At 36.5% G+C, this 24399-nt stretch overlaps 1 long non-coding RNA gene across 1 annotated transcript in view; it reads left to right on the top strand.

Moving 5' to 3' along the window:
- The window catches only part of LOC145820211 (uncharacterized), a 31280-nt gene that overhangs the window by 5981 nt on the left and 900 nt on the right, over window positions 1-24399 (top strand). The window contains exon 2 of the long non-coding RNA XR_014361384.1: window positions 10802-10919. This is a non-coding gene — a long non-coding RNA (uncharacterized LOC145820211). The remainder of the gene's footprint in view (window positions 1-10801; window positions 10920-24399) is intronic.

Raw genomic sequence — 24399 nt, 5'->3', positions numbered from 1 at the left:
GCTGTCTTGTTGGTTAGTAGCTGCAGATGATAGCTACCTCAGGGCCCCTCATGGCAGGCAAGTTACCTACTTTTTGCACTACAGGGGTAGCTGATGCCTCCTTCCTATTTCGAGATGCTGCCATAGGATTTCCCTCTCCCATTTTCTTTTTCCCTCTAGCAATGCTCAGTCTCCACTCCTCATCTTTGTCCTTTCCAGATTCTGCTGATTGGTAAGTTGGTTTAAGCCAGCTCCCTGCTTGGCTACACTCTTAGACTCAATATGCCAAAAACCTTGCAATGAGTGCACTTGCTAGGAGTCCACAGATACTCCACTCTAATTTTTACCATCTCATCCTCACATTTGATTAGGAAATCATTAGCAAGGGGGGATTCCCCAGTAGTTTTGACACAAATTTTAGCGAAAGAGATTCTATTGCCCTGTGCAGTTAGTTTATCCATGTAGAGGGGCTCACTCACAACACTAGCAATTCTATTCAGTTCCTCTTCATCCCAGAATTCCATAGGGATATTAAACAATTTAATCCAAATTGGAATTTTATTCAACTGTTCCTTGGTTAGCTTCATCATTTTATGCCACTGTTTGAGAATCAGAAAATCCTAACCAAAGAACCATGAACCATCCTCTAATATACTGTAACTATTCAAGTAGAGTCAAACAGGAAAAGGATGAGCCATTGTTAGTAGAGATGACCTCCCTCAACCCTTTTCCCCTCCATAGATTGAATGCCTAAGTCTTCATATAGTTGAAATTTAGGTTCTATCTAGGAAATGGCCTACAAGGCATGCCTCCCACTTATCAATGTTCTCTCTAGGGGGCATTTCAGTAACTAAATCAGCCTCAAAATTTGGAAGGAAATACCTCAGCTTCGCTGATGATTTCTTATTAGGAGCCACCACTGACACCCGGTTCTTCTTCACTAGCTATTCTCTGTTTGGCCTGAATTTCTCCCTCCAGAGCTGGAGCCTTCTCCCCAACATATATTGGTTGGCACTCATACCCACTTAAAAGCTTAAGTCTGTAAGTGTAGAGTTATACAATGTATATTAAGACTCACTCCTTATACCCTTTATCCAATGTGGGACTTTACCTTCACACATGCTCCAACAATTCTCTCTTCATGTGTGGACCAAACATTAGGCCTCACCTTGCTCGAATAAATAAATATAACATAAAATTTCAAAATAAGTAAAGTCTCCATGTCAACTTAAACCAGGCACGTCCTGCATCATGGGTATGCGACATGGTAATAGCTCTTAATAGAGTATGGTGGCTCATAATGGAGTGTGTGCTGGTGGCCTGGGTCGGACATAGTGTTGGAGAGTAATAGATTAGAGTTAAAAGGAAGTGAGTATGATCTATAATGAACATGCAGATAATAGATCAGACTTGAGGGGGAGCAAGAGCAAGGCGAGACCCGATGTTTGGTTCATACATGAAAGGAGATTGCTAGAGCATGTGTGGAGGTAGAGTCCCACATCAGATGAAAAGTAAAAAGAGTGAGTCATTATATAATTTGGATGGACTCTCCACTTACAAGCATAAGCTTTTAAATGGTCATAAGTTCCAAGCAATGTATGTTGGGCCTTGATGTTCCACATGTGGACTCGGGACTTTTTCTCCAATGGATTGGACCGGTGTAGTTGCACCTCACGGCCTCCCTGAATGTCCCAACCAAGTGGTATTTGAGCCAATCCTCTTTCCCCTTTATAGTCTCTCTCGGCTTTGTTATAGTCCATCATGAGACTTCAGATCTTGTCGTCCCTTGCTATTGCACCACAATAACAAGAAACCTCCTTCATCATTGTGACCTTCAACGCCGACTAGTCTAAACCAAGATGATGATGGAAGTAATGGTAGAGCACACCTCTATCGTAACCTCTTCATTTCTTAGTCATGGTCCTCGTCTACAACTATCCGACTTGTTTCATTTTGATGTCGTAAGCTAGCGTCTGTCCAGTTTTTGTCACTTTTCGGTCCTCAGTTTGTCTACTTTGTGTGCGATGAAGAATCCTAGGGCTTCGATGGTCCCCACATCGTGGAAGATGACATTTTCTGCAAATGGTTAGATATAACCATTTAACCTGACTTGATAAATCTCACCCAAACTCTTAAAACCTGAGAGTTGCATGACCCAAAACCAACCTAGCCCAATCCGACTCTAGCCAGCCTGCCTCCAGCCCAAAAATTAACCCAACCTCGTTACTGTATTTGTCTAAACCCATATCTATAATTTAGGAGCCATCATTGTCCAGCCCAACCACCAATTACACAAATCAACTACAATCAGCCCACTAAAAACCATTAAAAATATCCAAGCCAAATTTATAAATTAGCCCAACCAACCCTTATCCTAGTTCAAAGCTCAAACAAAATCCAACAGTAGGAAAAGAGAAGAGAGGAGATAAGAGAAAAGAAGAAGAGGGCCACTGCCCTTACACATGAAGAATTAATGAAAGGAGAGAAGAGATACGAGAAGAGAGGCAACAATATGAAATAGAGAGAATGAGAACTAGGGTTCTCTTCTTGTTCTTTTAATATTTATTCTCAGGGAAATTCTATTTACACACCATAAATTGTCTTAGTACCTACCATTACTTAGTTCACACCTTTGATTTTTTACTCAAATCACACCACAATCTTCCTTTTTTATCCTAAGACACAGAAAAGATCTCAGTACACACCACCATACGCATCACACTTTGTACACAGTTCACCATTACCTTCACCATAACTATATATCGGTGGCGATGACACATCGACGAAACGATCGCCAGCATTGAAGATCTTGGATTTTGACCTCCGAAGATCTACGATTCTCATCTTTGAACCTCACCTAGGTTATTTTTTTCCTATCTGCTTTTTATTTGCTTAGCAATTCACCTTCCATAGCTGTTTCTTTTTTGAATTTGGCTCAACAATGGTTGGCTAAACATATTATTATTGTACAACAAAATAAAATTGAACAAATTAAATGTTTGAAATATTTCTATTGAATAAAATTAATAAGTTCATACTTTTTATACTGGACAACTCAACTCATTCGGACTTATCATGTTCAATTTTTTACATGTGAATATTTAATATTTGGTCAACCTTAATAATTTGAACAAAAATAGTTTTGTTTGCATGTAAATGCTTGAACATTGTGTAAATGTTCAACTCTGATTAATCCGAACGTGTGACAAACAAAACTATTCTTCTAGTAATTTTACAACTGAGAAAAACAAAAAAACAAAATTGCCTTTGTAAGTAGTAAACTACCGTTTTCATTGATGCATTGTTCTGAAGCAAGAATCTGAGTGCCATCCATGGTGTGCAAATTTTCAAAACCAATTGATTTTAATGTCTTTTCAAAGATGATAATATTTTGAGTTGGGAATAAAAGTATAATGGAGAAGAGAATGAGATGATCTAATTGATAATGGATGAAATTATGAGTGTAGTGTGTTAGATTATAATGGAGAAGATGATGACTGTTGTATGATGATAAAGAAATACACCGTTTATATGCTATATATGATGGTGTGCAAAGAGTGTTTTGTGTTTTGATTTATGAATTCTTTGGATTGGTAGAAAACACCATTATTGTCCTTAGTAGTCACTTTATTTTATGATATTATTGTAATATAAATTTAATGTTTTAATGGCGTGTACTGATACAATTTATGGTGTGTAAATAGAATTACCCTTATTCTTATGTAAAATATTACAATGATACCCTTCTTACTAATAACCAACACTCCTCAAATTAGGGCAAAGATATTGCGAATGCCCATCTTGTCAAGAACGGAGTGAAACACTATACTAGACACTCCCTTTTCAAAATATCAAGTTGATCTCCCATCTTGAAAAACATGGTACAAATTACCCCCTCATTCAATTTCTGTTTGATGAAATGTCCATTAACCTCCACATGTTTTGTCCTATCATGTTGAACTAGGTTGTGGACATTGTTAACAACTTTATTGTCACAATACAGTTTCATACTTCTGTTTTGATCAAAACCTAACTTTTTCATAAGTGACTTCAGCCACAACAATTCGCTTATTCCACGAGCCATTGATCAAAATTCTACCTCCGCACTTGACTTCACCTAGCAACTACAAACTGCTTCTTGCTACGCCATGTCATGAGATTACCACCTACAAAAGTGTAGTACCTTAAAGTGGATCTCCTGCCCAATTTGCATTAGTATAGGCTTCTATCTGTAGATCATCATGTTTTGAAAACAAAATATCTTTACCAAGTGTTGACTTCAAGTACCGCAAAATCCTATACACAACCTCAATATAAACTTTACAAGTTGAATGCATACCATACTAACTGCTTATGCTAAGTTAGGACGAATGAGTGACAGGTAAATAAGTCTACCAACAAGTCTCTGATGACGACCCCCATCAATATGAGTATCATTTTCACTATCCCCTAGTTTGTAATTCTGTTCATTGGGAGTGTCCACAAGTTTACATTCTAACATCCTGGTCTCCTTAAGAAGATCAAGCACATATTTATGTTGAGAGAAAAATTCCATGGCTAGATCGAGCAACCTCAATACCAAGAAGTACTTTACTTCTCCCAAGTCCTTTATTTCAAATTCTTTAGCCAATGAATTCTTCAAATTTTCCATCTTCGCTATGTCATCCCTAGCTAGTACAATATCGTTCACACACACTATCAGTGCATTTGTCCTCATGCTAAGAAGCACAAACACTTCTAAGAATGTGACATATATGTGTCTTGTCCATGTCGGACACCCTCGACGCGTGTCCGACACTCTTTGAAGCGTGTCCAATTGTTTAATTTTTTTTAAAGACCGGACACTCTTTGGACAGTTGAAGGACACACGTGTCTATCAATTAGACATGTGTAAAACTAATTATAAGTTTGAATAAAACAATTTAAGATACAATAATAAAACAAAAATCATATAAATTTATAGGAATTAGTGTCATATTGTACTTTTTTATTATCTTTGAATGACATAAAATTATAAATTTCATGTGCACGTTGTCCTGCATTTTTTTAAAAATTGGCATGTTGGTGTGTCCGTGTCATATCCATGTCGTGTCACGTGTCTCGTGTCCGTGTCCGTGTCCGTGTCCATGTCTATGTCCATGCTTCATAGCTCTCATGTGATGAATGTTTGTCAAACTAGGTACGATCAACTTGACATTGACAATACCCAAACCTAAACACATCTTTGGTAAATCTCTCAAACCAGGCTCTCAGTGATTGTTTCAAACCATACAAAGGTCTCTTGTTAATCAAATCTATAGGTTTGAGTATTCACAGTGAACACCCACTTACATCTAACTGGCTTCTTCTCATCAGGTAATTCAACCAACTCCCAAGTATTATTTTTCCTTAGAGCATTCGTTTCTTTACACATCACATTTTTCCATTTGGGATCAATGAATGTTTCCTAGGCATTCTATGAAATAGACATAGTGCCTGTTTGGCACAGTTTTTTTTCAACTTAAATCCACTTATAGCTTAAAATAAGTGATTTTGGAGTGTTTGGTGTAGCTTATAGGGGTAGATTATAGCTTTTTATAAGTGAAAAATGAGCTTTTTGCTTGAGTGGGGGAGGAGGTGCTTCTTGAAACAGCTTAAGCGGGAAGCTCCCATTTGAGGGGCAAAATGACTTAAATGCCCCTCACAATTTCAAGTAATTACAAGTGTGCCATGTATATAAACCAAAATACACTCATTTTTCTCTCTCTCAAGAACCAAAGAGGTGATTTTCGGCAACGGCGAGGATTTCTGGTTCCTGTCTCTCTCTCTCTCTCTCTCTTTTCGTTATCTCTTCTCTCTTTCTTTGCGATCTCTCTCTCTCTCTCTCTCTTTGGTTCGTGCGGTCTGAAACCATAACGTCGTGGTCTGAAACCCTAATGTCGCGATCGGAGAACCACCGCCATCGCATCAACAAACCAGAGCTCTCTCTCTCTCTCTTCACGATCTCTCTTTTCTCTCTCCCGCTCGTTCTCTTTCTCACGATCTGCTTCGTCGTCACCTCCGGTCACCATCGCCATCGCGATCGCGATCTGAAACCTAACCACTGCCATCGCGATCGACCCGTGCTCTCTCTCTCTCTCTCTCTCTCTCTCTCTCTCTCTTGATCTGCGTTGTTTGTCGCCGTCGCCGTCGCGATCGCGATTTGCGTTGAAACCCTAGCCACCGGTGGTTGTTCGCCAGCGGCGTTGAAACCCTAGTATTAATTAATATTAATATTAATATTAATTACAAAATAAAAAATTGTATATTTTTGAAGAAAAAGAAAAAAATCAATATTAATTGGTATTAATTATTAATATATTAATATTGTATATTTTTGTAATGAATTAATTATTAATTGATACGAATTAATAACAATTGTTGATTATTAATATTATTTGATACTAATAAAAATTAATTATTAATATTAATTGATACTAATTAATAATTTTACTATTAATTCAGACTAATTAAGCCATTAATTGATACTAATTAATAATTTTAGTATTAATTGATATTAATTAATTTATAATGGAAAAAAAAAATTGTTACAATAATACTTCCATTACATTTTTATCAAATGTATCAATTTTTATATTAGTTGGTACTATTTAATACTAATTATATTAACTTTTATTAATGAAATAATTTTTTAAAATCAAAACTGAAAAAAATGACAAAATTATCATTTTTATATCATATAAGGGCAAAAAGGTCAATTATACAAAAAAAAAAACTATTTTACAGCTTATCAACCAAACACTATTTTGCTATTTAAATCCATAATCTCACAGCTGCACCAAACAGGTCAACAACTTATGTTCACAGTTATAAGCTATAATCTATAATCACTTTTCTACAGTTTTACCAAACAGGGCCATAGAAGACAGCTGGGATGCAAAAGCACAATAAGATGGTGAAATTGATGTAAGGAAACAAAATTAGAGATAGAATATTGAGTACATGACCTCGCACCCTTATGGAGAGCAATAGGAACATGAAGATCATATTCAACACGAGGAATAAGTGCATGATTAGAGGATTCAAAATTAGGTACAATAAACGATTACCTAAGTCATAGGATTCAGATTGGCAAGGCAGAGGAAGAGGGATAGTCTTATCCTTCTGTTGTCTGAAATATACTTTTGACTCTCTAGAAGGCATATCATGTTCATGCACAGGTTCCTTCTCCATTGAAACCTCTTGCTCAGGCTTCTTAAAACTTGGATCCAATGATGGACTCAATGACACAACAGGGAGCCTAGGTGGGGATGGAGCTTCACTCAACTGCTTCCCTTGAAGCTAAGTCTCAAGTGGGTAATATGACTGAGTCTAAAAAAAGGTCACATCCATGTAGACAAACTGTCTACCTGAAGGAAGGAGGATGATAACACTTGTAAACTTTTTGAGTGGTAATGCATTTTGTAGTTTGAGGATCAAGTTTATCCCGAAGACGCAACAGAACATGGACATAGAACGCATAACCAAAGACACGAGGAGTAACTACAAACTGATCGGAGAAAGACGAGGCAAATGAGGAGGACGAAAGCTCGATGGGTGATTGGAAACCTAGGATGAGAGAAGGGATCCTGTTAATAAAATAAGCAACAGAGAGGACAACATAATAGACATTAGAACACTCATGGAAAAACACAAAGCCCGAGCAACATCAAGGACGTGACGGTTCTTTTGTTTAGCAAGACCATTTTGTTGGGGGGTGTCACTGCAAGTGGCTTGATGTATAATACCATGGTCTCAAAAGTATGAACAAAGGCCCCCATTAAAGTACTCACCCTTATTATTAGATAGAACAAATTCTAACTGGGATATTAAATTGGGTTAGTATCATTTTGTGAAATAGTTGAAAACATGAAAGCACATCACTCTTATTCTTCATCGAATAGACCTAGGTAGCACCAGAAAAGTCATCAATGAAAGTGACAAACCATTTAAAACCAGACATTAACAACTCGACTTGGACCCCAAACATCATTATGAATATTAGTAAAAGGGCAACTGCTTCTATTGTTACTGATAGGAAAAGACACGCAATGATTTTGAGCAAGTTCACATTCACAATAAAATTTAGAACTATCCAACAGAGAAAACAAAGTTGGAAAAAGTTTCTTCAACAAATTAAAAGAATGATCTCCTAATCTAAGGTGTATAAGCCACAACTGTTCCTCCGAAGAAGCACAAGTGACAGATTGATGATCCTGCCGAACTTGACCGTCAATAGTCCCTTGAGAGTCTAGAAAGTAAACACTCCCCTCTTCTTACCACTATTCGAATCTTGAAAAACACAATGAGTGGGAAACAAGGTCACACAACAATTTTTCTTAGTAAGGCCTATTTCGGGAAGCTAGCTTTTTAGCTGAAAAGCCAAAAAGCCACTACAAAAAAGTCAACTCTTCTCTCTACATTTTTGCACATCTTTTGGTAAAAAGTTAAAAAGCTACTAAAAAGGCCAATTTTCAAAACAACCTTAAGACTACTAACTAAATGAAGACTAGTAGACAAATTAGGAACATGCAACACAAAAAACTGAGGCATAAATGGAGTAACATGGATGGAACCTTCGTTAGACACTGAGGAATGAGAACAATTAGCTATGTTAACTTATTGTTCTGAACAAAGAATATATGAGTAGAACAAATTGGACAAACTAGTCATATGATTAGAAGTCCCAGAATCAATAATCCATGGGAAAGATGATGATTGACAAGAAGCACTTATGGCCATAGAAGTATTACCTGACTAGGCAAAAGCAAAAGATATAGAAGAGGTACCCATTTTTGACATAAGACGGCGGAAGGTCTCCACTTCCACCTTGGTTAGAACTACAAACTCAGAGGAGGACTCATTAGCAGTAGGGACTATTGGGACTGACTTAGTAGTTGTAGACGGATGAGCAGTAGTATGGTGTGCATGAGAACTACCTCTACCGCTAGCGTGACGACCTCTACCCCCTAAAGGAGGACAACCTTGAAGTTTCCAACAATGCTCCTTATCATGCTGTGGGCGGTTTCAAAGATCACAATAAAGCTTATCCTTGTCCTTGAAAGAATCACCATATCGACTCTTTTAGGTTTCTTACCACCCAGCCAGGAGTCTTGCTGAATAGTAGAAAAACGAGCTGAACTCTCCTGGGGCTGTGGGTGTAGCATGACCTCATGTCTGCTCTCCTTACGTTGAACATAAGAGAAAACCTCCTAAACAGATGGAATCAGCTCTCTACCTAAGATTTGGATCCAGATTTGATCATACTAAGGATTTTGATTTTAATTTTGATTTTTGATTTTTTTTTTGATTTTTTATTTTTTTAGGTGAATATCATACTAAGGATTTAACCCTTTAAGAAATTTAATGATCCGATCTTGTTCAATCAATTTTTGCAATTTCAAAGTATCTGCTATACTATCCATCTCAAGAGTCTAATAATGATCTAACTCCTTCCAGAAAGCATGAAGGGTGTGGAAAAAAGTGACAACAGTAGAATCCCACCGCTTGGTATTGTGAATTCAACACTTCAACTCATATACTTGTGCCAAATTTCCCTAATTGGTGTAAGTTTGTGCAGCCGCATCCCAAATCTCCTTTGCCGTGTCCATGAACAAACAGATCGCAACTGATTTCAGGCTCCGTAGAGTTGAGAAGCCAAGATATAACCGTGGAATTCTTAGCATCCCATTGATCTTAAAGGGGATCATTAGTGTTTGGTTGTACAACTTTGCCAGTCACATACCCTATTTTCCCCCTACTTTTGATAAATAACTTGGCTGATTGAGACCAAGACAAATAGTTACAGCCATTAAGCCTCAAAGTGGTAATCTGTAAGGTGGGATTATTTGGGACAGTTTGGCGAGCAACAGTGACTGGTGGTTGAGACATCACACTTCCTTTTGACATGATTAGGTAGTAGTTTGACAAATATCACCTAACAAGAAGGTTGTAGAGACAAAAAACAGCCAGAAAAAAAACCAAAACAGTGCTCTGTGAATACTAGGAGACAACAAAACAGGCCACTAGAAAGCACAAAACACCCTCAAACCACCAAAAAAGAATTCACCACTGCTCAAGACCCATGGATACAGAGTCTATAGTGTTAGTCGGCCCCCTAGTGATTGAGAGAAAAAGACTGATGCACTAAAATACCTTTGGTAGCTGAAACTGGAAAATAGCCCTTATTTTCCAAGAAATACGAAAAAAATGGAAAATCCTAGCAAGGCCTCTTCAATGGAAAAACAAACAATATATATAGGGTGAAAGAACTATCCTAGTCGACCATGGAGAGGATTTTTTTTAAATTTATTGTCGCTGAGCAATATTTTTAACAGCAGGGAGGGGAAACCTTGCATCTAGGAAATAACCAACTAAACAATTTCTGTACTCATGAATACCAGATTGTTCAATCTCCATAGGCAAAGTAACCATGACTTTATACTCTGAGAAATTAGGAGGATGATACTCCAAATTCATCATTTTGCTATTAAGAGCAATACCAACCTAAACTTCCTTCCATGAATGACAAGTCTGCCAAGAGTAAAAATAGAAACAAGCTCTAGAGTTTAGAATGTATATGTCAAATAGAAGGTTCAAAAGTGTATTGAGTTGTGTGTTACTCCAATGTTAAGTTGGGTGTTGACATTCTGGAAGTCATTCTTTGCTGTGCCTCGATGCAGACAGATTATGACATCCAGTTCTTTTTCCATTTGTTGCTTGAATTTTTTTTTTCTTCTAGATTATTCTGTGTTTTGAATCCTTGTTCCTCCTAAATTTATTTACTATTTTCTATCGGAAATAGATGGAAAAGATTCCAATTGATGAGATCAAGAAAGAGTTGAGGTCTGCTGAGTTGTCAGATGAGGCTATTGAGGAGCTGCTGCAAGTACTCTCTATTAAGTCTTTAACAAAGTTGGAAGGTTGGTTGTTGCAACTTTGAATGAGATGTGACCTACACTTTTTGTGATCTTGTCAGTTGAGTCTTACCTTGTTAAACTTAAATTCATTCTTTCCTTGACATGTAAATGATATTATGCTCGTCTAAAAATGCCTTTGGGTTCTGTCTTCTGCCTTACGTTTATTGTTTAACCTTATCTATCCTTATATTTTGTACATCATTTAGGTCCTTCAAGCCTTACACTTATAGAGGCAAACTATTCTTGCAGAGGGAGAGAGCATTGTTTATTAAGATATAAATACAGTCACTAGTACTCTCCCGGATGCAGGACGATTAGGGAAAGTGCTGTAGGGACTTTAAAGCTGAATTTTTGTGGGTTTTTATGGTGGCTTAAAGCTGAAAATTAATAAGAATTTTAGGATTTCAATTAATGAATGGAATGAACTAGGTTTAGGATTGATAAACAGGGTGAGAGAGATCAGGAGAGGGGCTGTTTAGGAGCTGTGAACAGTAGCTCGTGAACAGTAAACTGAAACAGAAAAGAAAAAGAAAGAAGAAAATAGTTGTATGAACCATTCCTAAAATCCCTTAGGCATGACACTTAGGGTTAGGGTTGCATCACACAAACCCAAAGAGGTTTCAAAGCTTTGAAAATTCTATAAAATATATACTTTATTAAAATATAAGCATGGTTTTATATAGAACTAGGAGTCTTCTTAAACCAACAAGAACCAAAAAAGGAAACTTAATTACTTTGACTTCAGAGTTATTGCCAATTAGATTAATTAGCTAAATACAATCGCAAGCAATAAAGTAAATCAATCTCTCTCTGTCTCTCTGTCTCACACACACACACACACACACACACAAAAAAGGCTTGTGATTAACATGGAAAGCACTACTGGGAAAAATCAGAGGACCTAATCCAACCAACCAATTTAGTATAAAGAATAAACACAAGTTGCCACTTACAACCCAACCCAAACCAAACCAAATCCACAATGTCAAGTCCATGAAATTTTGGGTGTGCTCCTTGTAGCGATTGAATCCATGATCTTCGTCTTCAATTGATGGTTGAGTGTTGAATCTATGATACTTCAAGAATCCACCACGAATTGAACACGATCCACCAAACAACCTTTGGAATTCACTAAGGCAATCACCAATGTGTGAGCAATGATGTATAAAAGCTCAAATATCGAATGCATTCCAAGCATGTTTTGGTCTTCACCCAAGGCCTGTATTTATAGTTGAGGTGTCCTAGAATGACTTAAAGACTTCTTTAGCTCATCCCCATGTGTTAAACTAACTTAAATCTTGTAAAATAGACACCTTGCGCTTGAGCCCGCATAACCCTCTCAAGCTCCCAAAAAAATTGTGCATTTTGGAGTAACCACACCTAAGTTCACTTCTCAAATTCCAATATGTTCGATTCTTTTTACAGTGAAAGATATATGTTAATTCTTCCTCACTTTGTTTTACACGTGACCCCATGCCAAGCTAGCTGTCACGTGTTCCAAATTTGTCATGTAATGTAGCACAAAATCATCCATGCATATCTTTGAGGCAAATCTTGAGAAATCAAGAACTTGCTTTTGGGCTAAGTGGCACTCTTGGCTGCAATGGAGGTTTTGTGGATGATAGCCTGGGCAGATGCATCAAGGCCTACATGATCTTCTCCATTGAAACTGATTGATGTAAGATGAAGTATGATGAGCCGTGTTTCGTAGAGAGGAGGGAGGGGGTATTAAAGAGGGAAGAGTGGTTGAAGCATCAAAGCCTTTCATAGCATTAGTGGCTTCCATTTCATAATTTGAGCATTAAGAGAGGAAAGCCGTCGTACATAGGGAATGGTTGAAGCATCAAAGCCTTTCATGGCATTAGTGGCTTCTATTTCATAATTTAAGCATTAATATATCATTTACATAACAATTGCATTCTAAGGAATGCAAAATAATTGTAGAACATCGAAATACACATGCTGTATTCATTTGATAAATGTTTCAAAATAAAGTTAGGGTGCACAAATTGCATTTTGATAACTGTAGAATATTGATACTAAAAACATAGATAGTGTTTGGAGAGTTGAAGAAGTGTCACCAAAGTGTCCAAAAATGTCTGTAAAGTGTCTAATATCATGAATTTAATTTTTTAATTAAGACACGTTGAAGAAGTGTCAAGACGCTTTTTAGAGTGTTGGCAAAGTGTTGTGTCCAATACGGGTGTCCAACACGACATGTGAAGTGTTCAGGCTTTTTAGCTTGTGGGCCTCATGACCTAGAACCAATTTATTTTGCTGCTTCACCACCACTTTGTAACTCTGATTTGTCTATTTGTACCTAGACTCAACTTCCTAACTAGAATCAGTTGGTACTTCTAAAAATAATTACAAATCAAATTTGCTATTCCAATTCAAATATATTTTGTATAAGGGATTGCCAAATCTAGTATGGACCTCAGAAGCATGAATATGGAAATGATACGATACAAATATGGCAATATAAAAAAAAATCGAAAATAATAGGATACGGGTACAACCTGGTTCTAAGAAGCACAAACACTTCTAAAAAGGGGTGTGTCCGTGTCGGACACTTCTGGACACATGTCCGATACTCATCCAAATGTATCTTTTGTTTTTTATTTTTATTTTTTATGTATAAAAAATTTAGACTTGGACACTTGGGAGGACACACATGTCTGTTGATTAGACACACAAAACTAATTATAAGTTTGAACAAAATAACTTAGAATACGATGATAAAATAAAAACATTGTCAATTTATAGAAATTAGTGTTATATTATATTTATTTATTGTCTTGGAATAATAAATTCATATATATGACATGTAATAAATATATAAAATTATATATTCTGTGCATGTCTCCCACGTGTCGTGTTTTGCATTTTTGGAAAATTGTCGTTTCGACGTGTTCGTGTCGTGTCACATGTCCGTGTTCGTGCATCTGACTAGGTTACATTTGGGAAACAAATTAAGTATTATATTATACGTAAGCTTAAGGAAATGTGAAAAGCCATTCTTTAGGATTTATGTATTATTTTTAGAGTTAGTAACCAATTTACTCTTTTGTTTTTTCTTTTTCATTTCTCTCTCTCTCTCTCTCACAATGGATCATGTAAGAATTTCATTTCAATATAAAGTCTAAATTGATTATATTGCCTTTGTGCAACCCTTTCACACTTGAAAGTGTCATATGCGAGTTTATTTTCTTGTTTAATTATCACTACATAATTTTTTTTAGAGTGCTGCTATTAGCACCCCAAGAATTATGTTGGACCCCCCAATTTTTAGTTTTTTTTATTTATTTATTACAATAACAACCTTAAATGGAATTACTAAAAAAGGCATCATTAATGTTAGGACACTCCATTTTACAATTAAACCTACACACCCACTATATCATGAATTAGGGTTTATGTGAATACCCACCTCCATCACCACTCATTCATCTTCCCCAAATCCCACCTTCAAAACTTACCTACTCTGAAAACCCTGAAAACCCTTTGGCAACCATTTGATTACCTACACTCCTCCGGCAATAACAATGAGTGGAAGTTTTTCAGGCAACTACAACTCTATAAAACGAGAGGAGTACGACAATAAAAGCACAGAGGAGATTCATAGCCTTGATGTTGTTCTTAGCTCAGAGGAGATTGGGCTTTTGAGGGTAAGTTTCTTGAAAAAAATGACAAAAATTATAAAATATGTTTGTCATTTTTTTGGGACTGAACTCCCGAACATTTGACCGAAATTCAGGAACACAGGCTCGAACATTGTTTAATTGTTCGGGAACCGGTAACCGAACATTTATTATTTGTTCGGAATCATGTAACCAAACGTTATTCATAGGTTCGGACCTGTTTTACCGATCAAATTTTGAAATTTAATTTGTGTTGTTATTTTTTTAGGATGATGGTGAGTCAAATAGAAGCAACAAAGTTGGCTCAGAATTCATAATAGATTATAGTAATGAATTTATGACTCACGAGGTAATATACGAACGTATTGAAAATTATATATGAATATTTTTCAAATATATATTGTTAATGTGCATTAATTTATTTCTTTATGTGTATATTGGTAACAAAATCATTACTTTATTTTTTCAATTTTAGATATTCAAGTCTCGAGATGAATTAATACGGTGGGCATGTGATGTTGGGAGGAGAAATGGTTTGGTTATTGTTGTGAAGAAATCAGATGCGAGTGGTACTCATCGTAAAAAACCAAGACTAACTCTTGCTTGTGAGAGGAGTGGATGTTATAGTGACACTAGGAAAAACACTAGACCTAAGGAAAAGAAATTGAAGCTTACCGATACTAAAAAATGTGACTGTCCTTTTCTGTTAAAAGCTAAAAAATTAGATACAAACGATGATTGGACATTGATCGTGATATGTGGTGTGCATAATCATCCTGCTGCGGTTTGTCTTGAAGGTCATTCTTATGCTGGGAGATTATCACATGAGGAATCTTCTTTGTTGGTTGATATGTCGAAGAGTATGGTACGACCAAGTGAGATATTAGTCACACTTAAACAAAGCAATAGTGAAAATGTTTCCACAATGAAAACAATCTACAATGCACATCAATGGCATAACGTTTTTGAGAAGGCTGGGAGATCTGAAATGCAGCTACTATTGGGTCAGTTAGCGATGAACAAATACATAGAATGGCATAGGAACTGTAAAGATATGTTTGGATTACAAATCAGAGTTGGATATGTTTGCTCGACGTTACGAAGAGGTAGATCAAACTATGCAGGTTCAAATGTTAAAGAAGTTGAGGGAGATACATACACCTGAGAGTACATTCTTGATTGAACCTGAAGTGAAGCTTAACCCACGGGGTCGACCATCCTTGAAGATTGATACTTCTACTCGCCGTGAGCCCTCTGCCGTTGAGTTTGTTTCATCTGCACAAGACAGCTATTCACCAAGTGTAGGTTTGAAGAAAAATACGTGTCCAAAGAAATTAAAATCAATGCAGCGACTAAAGGTGTGAGTTTGCAAACTGATTAATTATGTTTATACCTATACAACAACATGTATTAACTAACTTTGGCAATGGATTGTATGTATGTAGGTATATCCACATCGATAAAAAAAAAAAAAAAAGCAATTTGTCTTTTGTAGGTGAATTTCCTTCAAGTTTGAGGCCATATATTCAACTCGTGAAGAATGTTGATGCTGATGGTAATTGTGGATTCCAAACCATTGTTGGATTAATGGGATTTGGGGAAGATGGATGGTTGCAAGTGAGGAAAGATTTACTACAAGAATTACATGCCCATATAGATCACTACAAGAGTTTATTTGGGGGCCAAGAAAGAGTTGATGAGTTAACTACTATTTTAGCGTATTTTGAATCAAATGCTGCATATAGTCATTGGATGACAATGCCTGACATGGGTCATCTGATATCATCTTTTTACAATGTTGTGTTATTTCACTTATCTTCTCAACAATGCCTTACTTTTCTCCCTCTTAGAACGAATCCAATGCCGATTGCATCTCGCAAGGAGATATGTATCGGGTTCATCAACAACAACCATTTCGTTCAGGTACTCATTATGAGGCCTATTATTGAAACAAATTTATTTTCGTTATTAGCAATATAATAGTTATAGCGATCCCGGTTTTCCCTTTACAGTTCTGTTGTATTCCGGACTCGGTTCCATGAAGTTGGTAGTGGTATCTATCTTGTTGTCGTCCTTTAATTCCACTTGATTGAGTTTTAGGATGTTTTGGGCAGGGTTGTTACAGGTTGGTTAGGCCTTCGTTTCAATTCCTTGTTGCCCAGTTTTTAGGCGTTCCTCTCGAGCGGGTCTTCTTGCGCTCGAGCGGGGATTGCACAAAACCAGTATTTCGTGTTCCTGCAAAATCTTCTGCAGATGTGATTTTTACGCTCGAGCGGGTTTGTTTACGCTCGAGCGGTGGCGCTCGAGCGGGTCTGGTGGCGCTCGAGCGGGTAGTACTTTCTGGGTATAAGTTCTGGGAGATGGAAATCTACGCTCGAGCGGACTGGTTTTCGCGCTCGAGCAGAAGTGCTTTATTCTTGTGTCTTGGCACTCGAGCGGGCCTTATTGCGCTCGAGCGTGTCCAGATTTTTGTCCTTGGCGCTCGAGCGTTGTGTTCTCCGCTCGAGCGGGTCATACGTATATGAGTTATCCGCTGGGTGATTTTAAATCACTTTTTGCTTTTCTTTCTCTCTCCTACTTTTTCTAAAAACCATTTTTGAGAGACTCTCTCTCTAGAAACTCCCTTCTCTCTAGGGTTTGATCTAGTTAGAGTGTCCTATTTCTCTTCGACCTTTGTAAAAGTTGTGTGGATCGTCGAGGGCGTCGTTTTGATCCGTGAATCTTGGTCTTTGGAGCACTTTGGTTTTGGCTTCTTCTCCATCCGAGCTCTAACTTCAAGGTAGGGATAACCTACTCCTCACTATGGGCTTTGTCTTTAAATTTTAGTATTTTGAGATGTTGGGGTTGGTTTGGTAGTTTTGTGAAAAGTTTGGGGCCTTTGTGTAATTTTACAAAAGTTGGGGGCTTTAATTATATAAAACCAAAATGCATGTTCGGCATGGAAAAGTGAAATTAATGTTGAAACATTAATGAAAGTGGAACCTAAGGGTTGAAATGTTAATTATGGAAAATGCCCTAATTACATTGGTTAATTAATTTGCATAATTAATTATGAGAAATGAGGAATTGATTCGGAAAGGTATGGGATTAAAGGGTGTAGTTGGATTACTTATCGCTCACCTAGTGGAAATGTTGATTATATATCCATTGTTGCATTTATTTTCTGTATAGAAATAACTGTTTTGGGCTATCGGTGGAGGATAGTCTTGATTGTTGTAGATAATGCATGATGATTAGGCAAACTGAAACTAATCACTGGAATGTGTCATTGAGTATGACGGTTGAAAGAATACATTAAATTTATGTGTTGTGTGATGATGTGTATAATTATTGTTTATATGCATTGTGTTGTGTTGGAGGAGATAGGGGATGTACTCCACGGTTTAGGGGAAGATAGGGGATGGACCTCTAAACCGGATATGTTGGGAGGAGATAGGGGATGGACTCCATAGATAGAGCTCATATGCTTATCTAGTAATGTGTTGACAGAGCTCATATGCTTGTCATTGGAAGTGTGATAGTGCTCATATGCATATCTGTGGAAGTGATGATATAGCTTGTATGCTTATCTGTTGGTGTGTGATATAGCTAGTATGCTTATCTATTATGAAATGGGAAAGTGCTTAATATGAGTTACTGTCTCATATGAATTGTTTGGCCAGGTTCTGAGCCATGGTTATAAATTGAGAATTTGAAAGGAATTGGAAAATGAATTGTAATATGGACTTATATGTCATGAAACTGTAAAGTGTGATCAGGGAAAGTATCAGTGTTGGCCATCTATCAACTGCTAATCTTTTAGTCATTGTTCATATTTGGTTTAGTATATTTCTACTGGGCTGTGGCTCACCCTATATGGGAATATCATTTTCAGGTACAGGTAGCATGCCACCTCCAAGGACGTAGCATGGGAGGCTAGAGGCAGGCGGACTTTTGTTGTTTCATTTTCTTTGATGTATTACATGTATATTCAAGCCAAGGGCTTAATGTGTAAATGAGTTAGTACTCTTTTGTTGTAACCAAGTGTTAACTTGGAAAGCTGTAAGCCTATAGGGCATTTCCTTTTGTTGTTAACATGTAATACTTTTGGTAGTGAAACTCTGATGAATAGAAGAAAGTGGAGCTTTTATATACCAATGCATGTTTCTGTTGATGGGTTTAATGTTATTGTTTTGAGGGCGTTACAATAGTAAATTGTAATTTACCATTATTTCATATTTATAGGTCTTCTTGGTGCGTGGTCACCTGGTGCCATCTATAGCAACGAATTGGCAACGTTACCATTTACCTGCTGCTACAAGATGGGTGACAGCTTACAATGCCTGAGTGCAGCATTTCACTTCACTCGTAGGATTGAGTGTAGTGACAACTGAGATAATAGAGTTAGATGTAGACATATGAAGTTCTAACGAAGTAGATGTACATGTTTATAACATGTTTTTTATTATCTGAAGAATTCCAATTTTATTTATTTATGAAACCGGTTGGTAACGCAAAGTCCAATTTTATTATCTAAAGAATTCCAATCTTAATCAAAAATATTAAACTTTGACCAAATGGAAATTTGTTAACACTTTCAACGGTTAAAATTCTTAAGGCTTGCAGAACTTTTCATTATGCAAGTTCAGGAATACAAGCCCGGACATCTGAATACAGGCCCGAACATTAGAAGGCTAGGAGATCTACAATGCACGTCACCGGGAGATCTAATGTTCGGGCCTGTATTCCCAAACTTGCATAATGAAACGTTCTGCAAGCCTTAAGAATTTTAACCGTTGAAAGTGTATACAAATTTCCATTTGGTGAAAGTTTAATATTTTTGATTAAGATTGGAATTCTTCAGATAATAAAATTGGACTTCGCGTTACCAACCAGTTTCATAAATAAATAAAATTGGAATTCTTCAGATAATAAAAACCATGTTATAAACATGCACATCTATTTCACTAGAACTTCATATGTCTACATCTAACTCTATTGTCTCAGTTGTCGCTACACTCGATCCAACGAGTGAAGTGAAATGCTGCACTTGGGCATTGTAAGCTGTCTCCCATCCTGCAGCAGCAGGTAAATGGTAATGTCGCCAATTCGTTGCTATAGGTGGCACCGGGTGACTATGCACCAAGAAGACCTACAAATATGAAATAATGGTAAATTACAATTTACTATTGTATTGCTAATAACGAAAATAAATTTTTTTCAATAATGGGCCTCATAATGAGTACCTGAACGAAATGGTTGTTGTTGACGAACCCGATACATATCTCCTTGCGAGATGCAATCGGCATTGGGATCGTTCTAAGAGGGAGAAAAGTAAGGCATTGTTGAGAAGATAAGTGAAATAACACAACATTGTAAAAAGATGATATCAGATGACCCATGTCAGGCATTGTCATCCAATGACTATATGCAGCATTTGATTCAAAATACGCTAAAGTAGTAGTTAACTCATCAACTCTTTCTTAGCCCCCAAATAAACTCTTGTAGTGATCTATATGGGCATGTAATTCTTGTAGTAAATCTTTCCTCACTTGCAACCATCCATCTTCACCAAATCCCATTAATCCAGCAATGGTTCGAAATCCACAATTACCATCAGCATCAACATTCTTCACGAGTTGAATATATGGCCTCAAACTTGAAGGAAATTCACCTACAAAAGACAAATTGCTTTTTTTTTTTTGGATCGATGTGGGTATACCTACACACATACAATCCATTGCCAAAGTTAGTTAATACATGTTGTATAGGTATAAACATAATTAATCGGTTTGCAAACTCACACCTTTGGTCGCTGCATTGATTTTAATTTCCTTGGACACGTATTTTTCTTCAAACCTACACTTGGTGAATAAGTGTCTTGTGCAGATGAAACAAACTCAAAGGCAGAGGGTTCACGACGAGTTGAAGTATCAATCTTCAAGGATGGTCAACCCCGTGGGTTAAGCTTCACTTCAGGTTCAATCAAGAATGTACTCTTAGGTGTATGTATCTCCCTCAACTTCTTTAACTTTTGAACCTGCATAGTTCGATCTACCTCTTCGTAATGTCGAGCAAACATATCCAACTCTAATTTGCAATCCAAAAATGAATTTTATTTTTTAGGAGTATTAAGCCTGTCCAGCTTGGACCAATGTGGATCTACAGAAGTTAGAGGAATTGGTCGGTTTTTTCTCATATAATCTGCTATTTCATGCGCACACGGTAATCCATGTGTACGCCGAACAACACAACCATATGTAACAATGTCAATGCCAACAAAAGATGTTTTCTTGGACTTTGCCAATATCATTTCCAATGCTGCAATAGACACGTTCCTACGAAGACCTTTAAATTGAGTAGGCTTGAAATTATGTTGCACAACTGTCTTGCTCTTCTCAAAAGATGATTTGATGTCAGTGTGTTGCAACTCAAGCAAATTGTGTATCCTTGACCAATTTGACTGAAAACTCCCTTGACTTGATCCAAGATATCTCTTAAGCTTTGCATGTGAACTCTCTACCCCTATATATGTAAACCATTACGATGGTAAAACAGGAAAATATACATTTTTTTTGAAAATAATTGAATTTACCTGTTCGTTGTTGAATTTCCCAAGTGCATACATGTATCTGTCCATGCAGCTACAAATCTCTCCTTATATGTATCCAACCAAGAAGATGTCACATATTGAAGTGCCTCTGCATTGCAATACGAGTCGTTGCATGTACACTTCTTCAGAAGCTGACATAACCAACATATTCCAACTTGTTATAAACATATCCCATTTCTCCTTCTTCTCAAACAATTTTTTGCATTTGGCCAACACATTTTTATTAATATGCCATCTACATAACAAATGATGTAGCTTGTGGAAATATTGTTGCAATAGCATTCATTAGACTCAATTCTCTGTTTGAAACAATAACATTGGGAAGACTATTCTCATCCATCAAACTATGCAAAATACCAAGTGCCCATGCATAATTATCCTCCCTCTCATACTGGAGGTCTGCAAAACCCACAGAGAAAATCTTTTCAGTGGATGTTACTCTTACAATCTCTAAAAGTGGCAAACGATATCGATTGGTCTTATATGTACAATCCATTAGTAACACAAGTGGGAATGCACGTAGCAAATCCAAACTAATTGGATGTGCAAAGAACAAATCGGTAACAGTCTCAGTATCTTTACAGTTCCTATGCCATTCTATGTATTTGTTCACCGCTAACTGACCCAATAGTAGCTGTATTTAAGATCTCCCAGCCTTCTCAAAAACTTTATGCCGTTGACATGCATTGTAGATTGTTTTCATTGTGGAAACATTTTCACTATTGCTTTGTTTAAGTGTGACTAATATCTCACTTGGTCGTACCATACTCTTCGACATATCAACCAACAAAGAAGTTTCCTCATGTGATAACCTCCCAACATAAGAATGACCTTCAAGACAAACCGCAGTAGGATGATTATGCACACCACATATCACGATCAATGTCCAATCATCGTTTGTATCTAATTTTTTAGCTTTTAACAGAAAAGGACAGTCACATTTTTTAGTACCGGTAAGCTTCAATTTTTTTTCCTTAGGTCTAGTGTTTTTCCTAGTGTCCCTATAACATCCACTCCTCTCACAAGCAAGAGTTAGTCTTGGTTTTTTACGATGAGTACCACCTGCATCTGATTTCTTCACAACAATAACCAAACCATTTCTCCTCCCAACAGCACGTGCCCACCGAATTAATTCATCTCGAGACTTGAATATCTAAAATTGAAAAAATAAAGTAATGATTTTGTTACCAATATACACATAAAGAAATAAATTAATGCACATTAACAATATATATTTGAAGAATATTCATATATAATTTTCAATACGTTCGTATATTACCTCGTGAGTCATAAATTCATTACTATAACCTATTATGAATTCTGAGCCAACTTTGCTGCTTCTATTTGATTCGCCATCATCCTAAAATAAATAACAACACAAATTAAATTTCAAAATTTGATCGGTAAAACAGGTCTGTACCTATGAATAATGTTCGGTTACATGATTCCGAACAAATAATAAATGTTCGGTTACCGGTTCCCAAACAATTAAACAATGTTTGAGCCTGTGTTCTCGAATTTCGGTCAAATGTTCGGGAGTTCAGTCCCGAAAAAATAACGAATAGATTTTATAATTTTTGTCATTTTTTTCAAGAAACTTACCCTTACAAACCCAATTTCCTCTGAGCTAAGAACAACATCAAGGCTATGAATCTCCTTTGAGCTTTTATTGTCGTACTCCTCTCGTTTTATGGAGTTGTAGTTGCCTGAAAAACTTCCACTCATTGTTATTGTCGGAGGAGTTTAAGTAATCAAATGGTTGCCAAAGGGTTTTCAAGGCTTTCAGAGTGGGTAAGTTTTGAAAGTGGGATTTGGGGAAGATGAATGAGTGGTGATGGAGGTGGGTGTTCACATAAACCCTAATTCATGATATAATGGGTGTGTAGGTTTAATTGTAAAATGGGGTGTCCCAACATTAATGATGCATTTTTTAGTAATTTCATTTAAGGTTATTATTGTAATAAAAAAAAAACTAAAAACTAGGGGGTCCAACATAATTCTTGGGGTGCTAATAGCAGCACTCCTTTTTTTGGGGTGTGGGGTGTCCTTTCAATTGGGTGTAATGTTTAAGGATAATGTTGGTATTATTTGGGGGGTGTAAAGAAATTTCTAGGGTTTTCAGAATTATAAATGGGGTCAAAGAAATAGGGGGTCCAAATTAATTCTTGGGGTGCTAATAGCACCACTCTTTTTTTTAATTCTTATTTTCTATAGAGCACGAATATGGATGAGACACATGTTTGACACATTAAGTATTCGTTAGTTTGATAAATTCTATAAAAGCAGGTTGCCACTTCAATCTCACTATTTTCCTGTTCTCTAGGATGTTAACAAATTAATGAAAAACTATTCCTGGATTTATACTAACAATTATACTAATACTGTGCAAAAATTATTACAATCTCAAATTCATAATGGTTCAAATATATGACCTTGATTAAAAATATATATAATTTCTCAAGTATTAGATATGATTCTAATATCGGATGTTAATGTGAGAATCCAAAGAGTATCGGTATTTGATATATGTATGATATGGATATGACTGCTTTTAGAAGTATGTGTGCTTCATAGGTGTGGACTCTTTACATTAACAAAGGTGATTTTGTTCTAGGAGAAAAGGAGTGATGCAACATGGATAAATTTTCTTGGGGTACTTGGAGTTTTGGAAATGACCTATATGATTCATGATATAATAAAAGTTATTGGCTTCAGTGTTTGGACTGGTGGAACTGGACTCATGTTGCTGGAATCAATAGTTTTTTAGGCTTGGTTTCATAGAGCAAAAGTGAAAAAAGAAAAAGAAAAAAAGAACTCCTCTAATGATCAATTCCTTGTGCTCGTGGAGATCCTTCATTCCTTGGGCCTGAGAATCTCATCAGTATGCTGCAGATATAGTTGCCCATGCAGCAATCACTTCCTCCTAGAGTTGAATTGATAAACTTGGGGTCAAATCTCTTGAAATTCACTTGCTTGCTGTTGCTGACACTGCATTTGTACCAATTTCTCAAAAAATTTCCTCTGCTATTTGTTCCTTTTGTTTTGTTTTGTTTTTTGTTTTTTTTTTTTTAATTTTTAAAATTTTTAAATTTAGCAGTTGATCTTCTGATGCAGTCCATAATAGGAGCTAAAAGAACTAAAATTAAGGAAGCATTCATGTTTGGAAACTGTTTGGTTTCGAGCCGAATTCACTTGGGATCCATTGAAACCATCTATTATATTTCTAGTCTTAGAAGAGTATTTATGTTTA

Source organism: Camellia sinensis, chromosome 2 (assembly GCF_055761805.1).
Source record: "Camellia sinensis isolate YWXY chromosome 2, ASM5576180v1, whole genome shotgun sequence".
NCBI lineage: Eukaryota > Viridiplantae > Streptophyta > Magnoliopsida > Ericales > Theaceae > Camellia > Camellia sinensis.
This window is presented reverse-complemented; position numbering and strand designations above follow the sequence as displayed.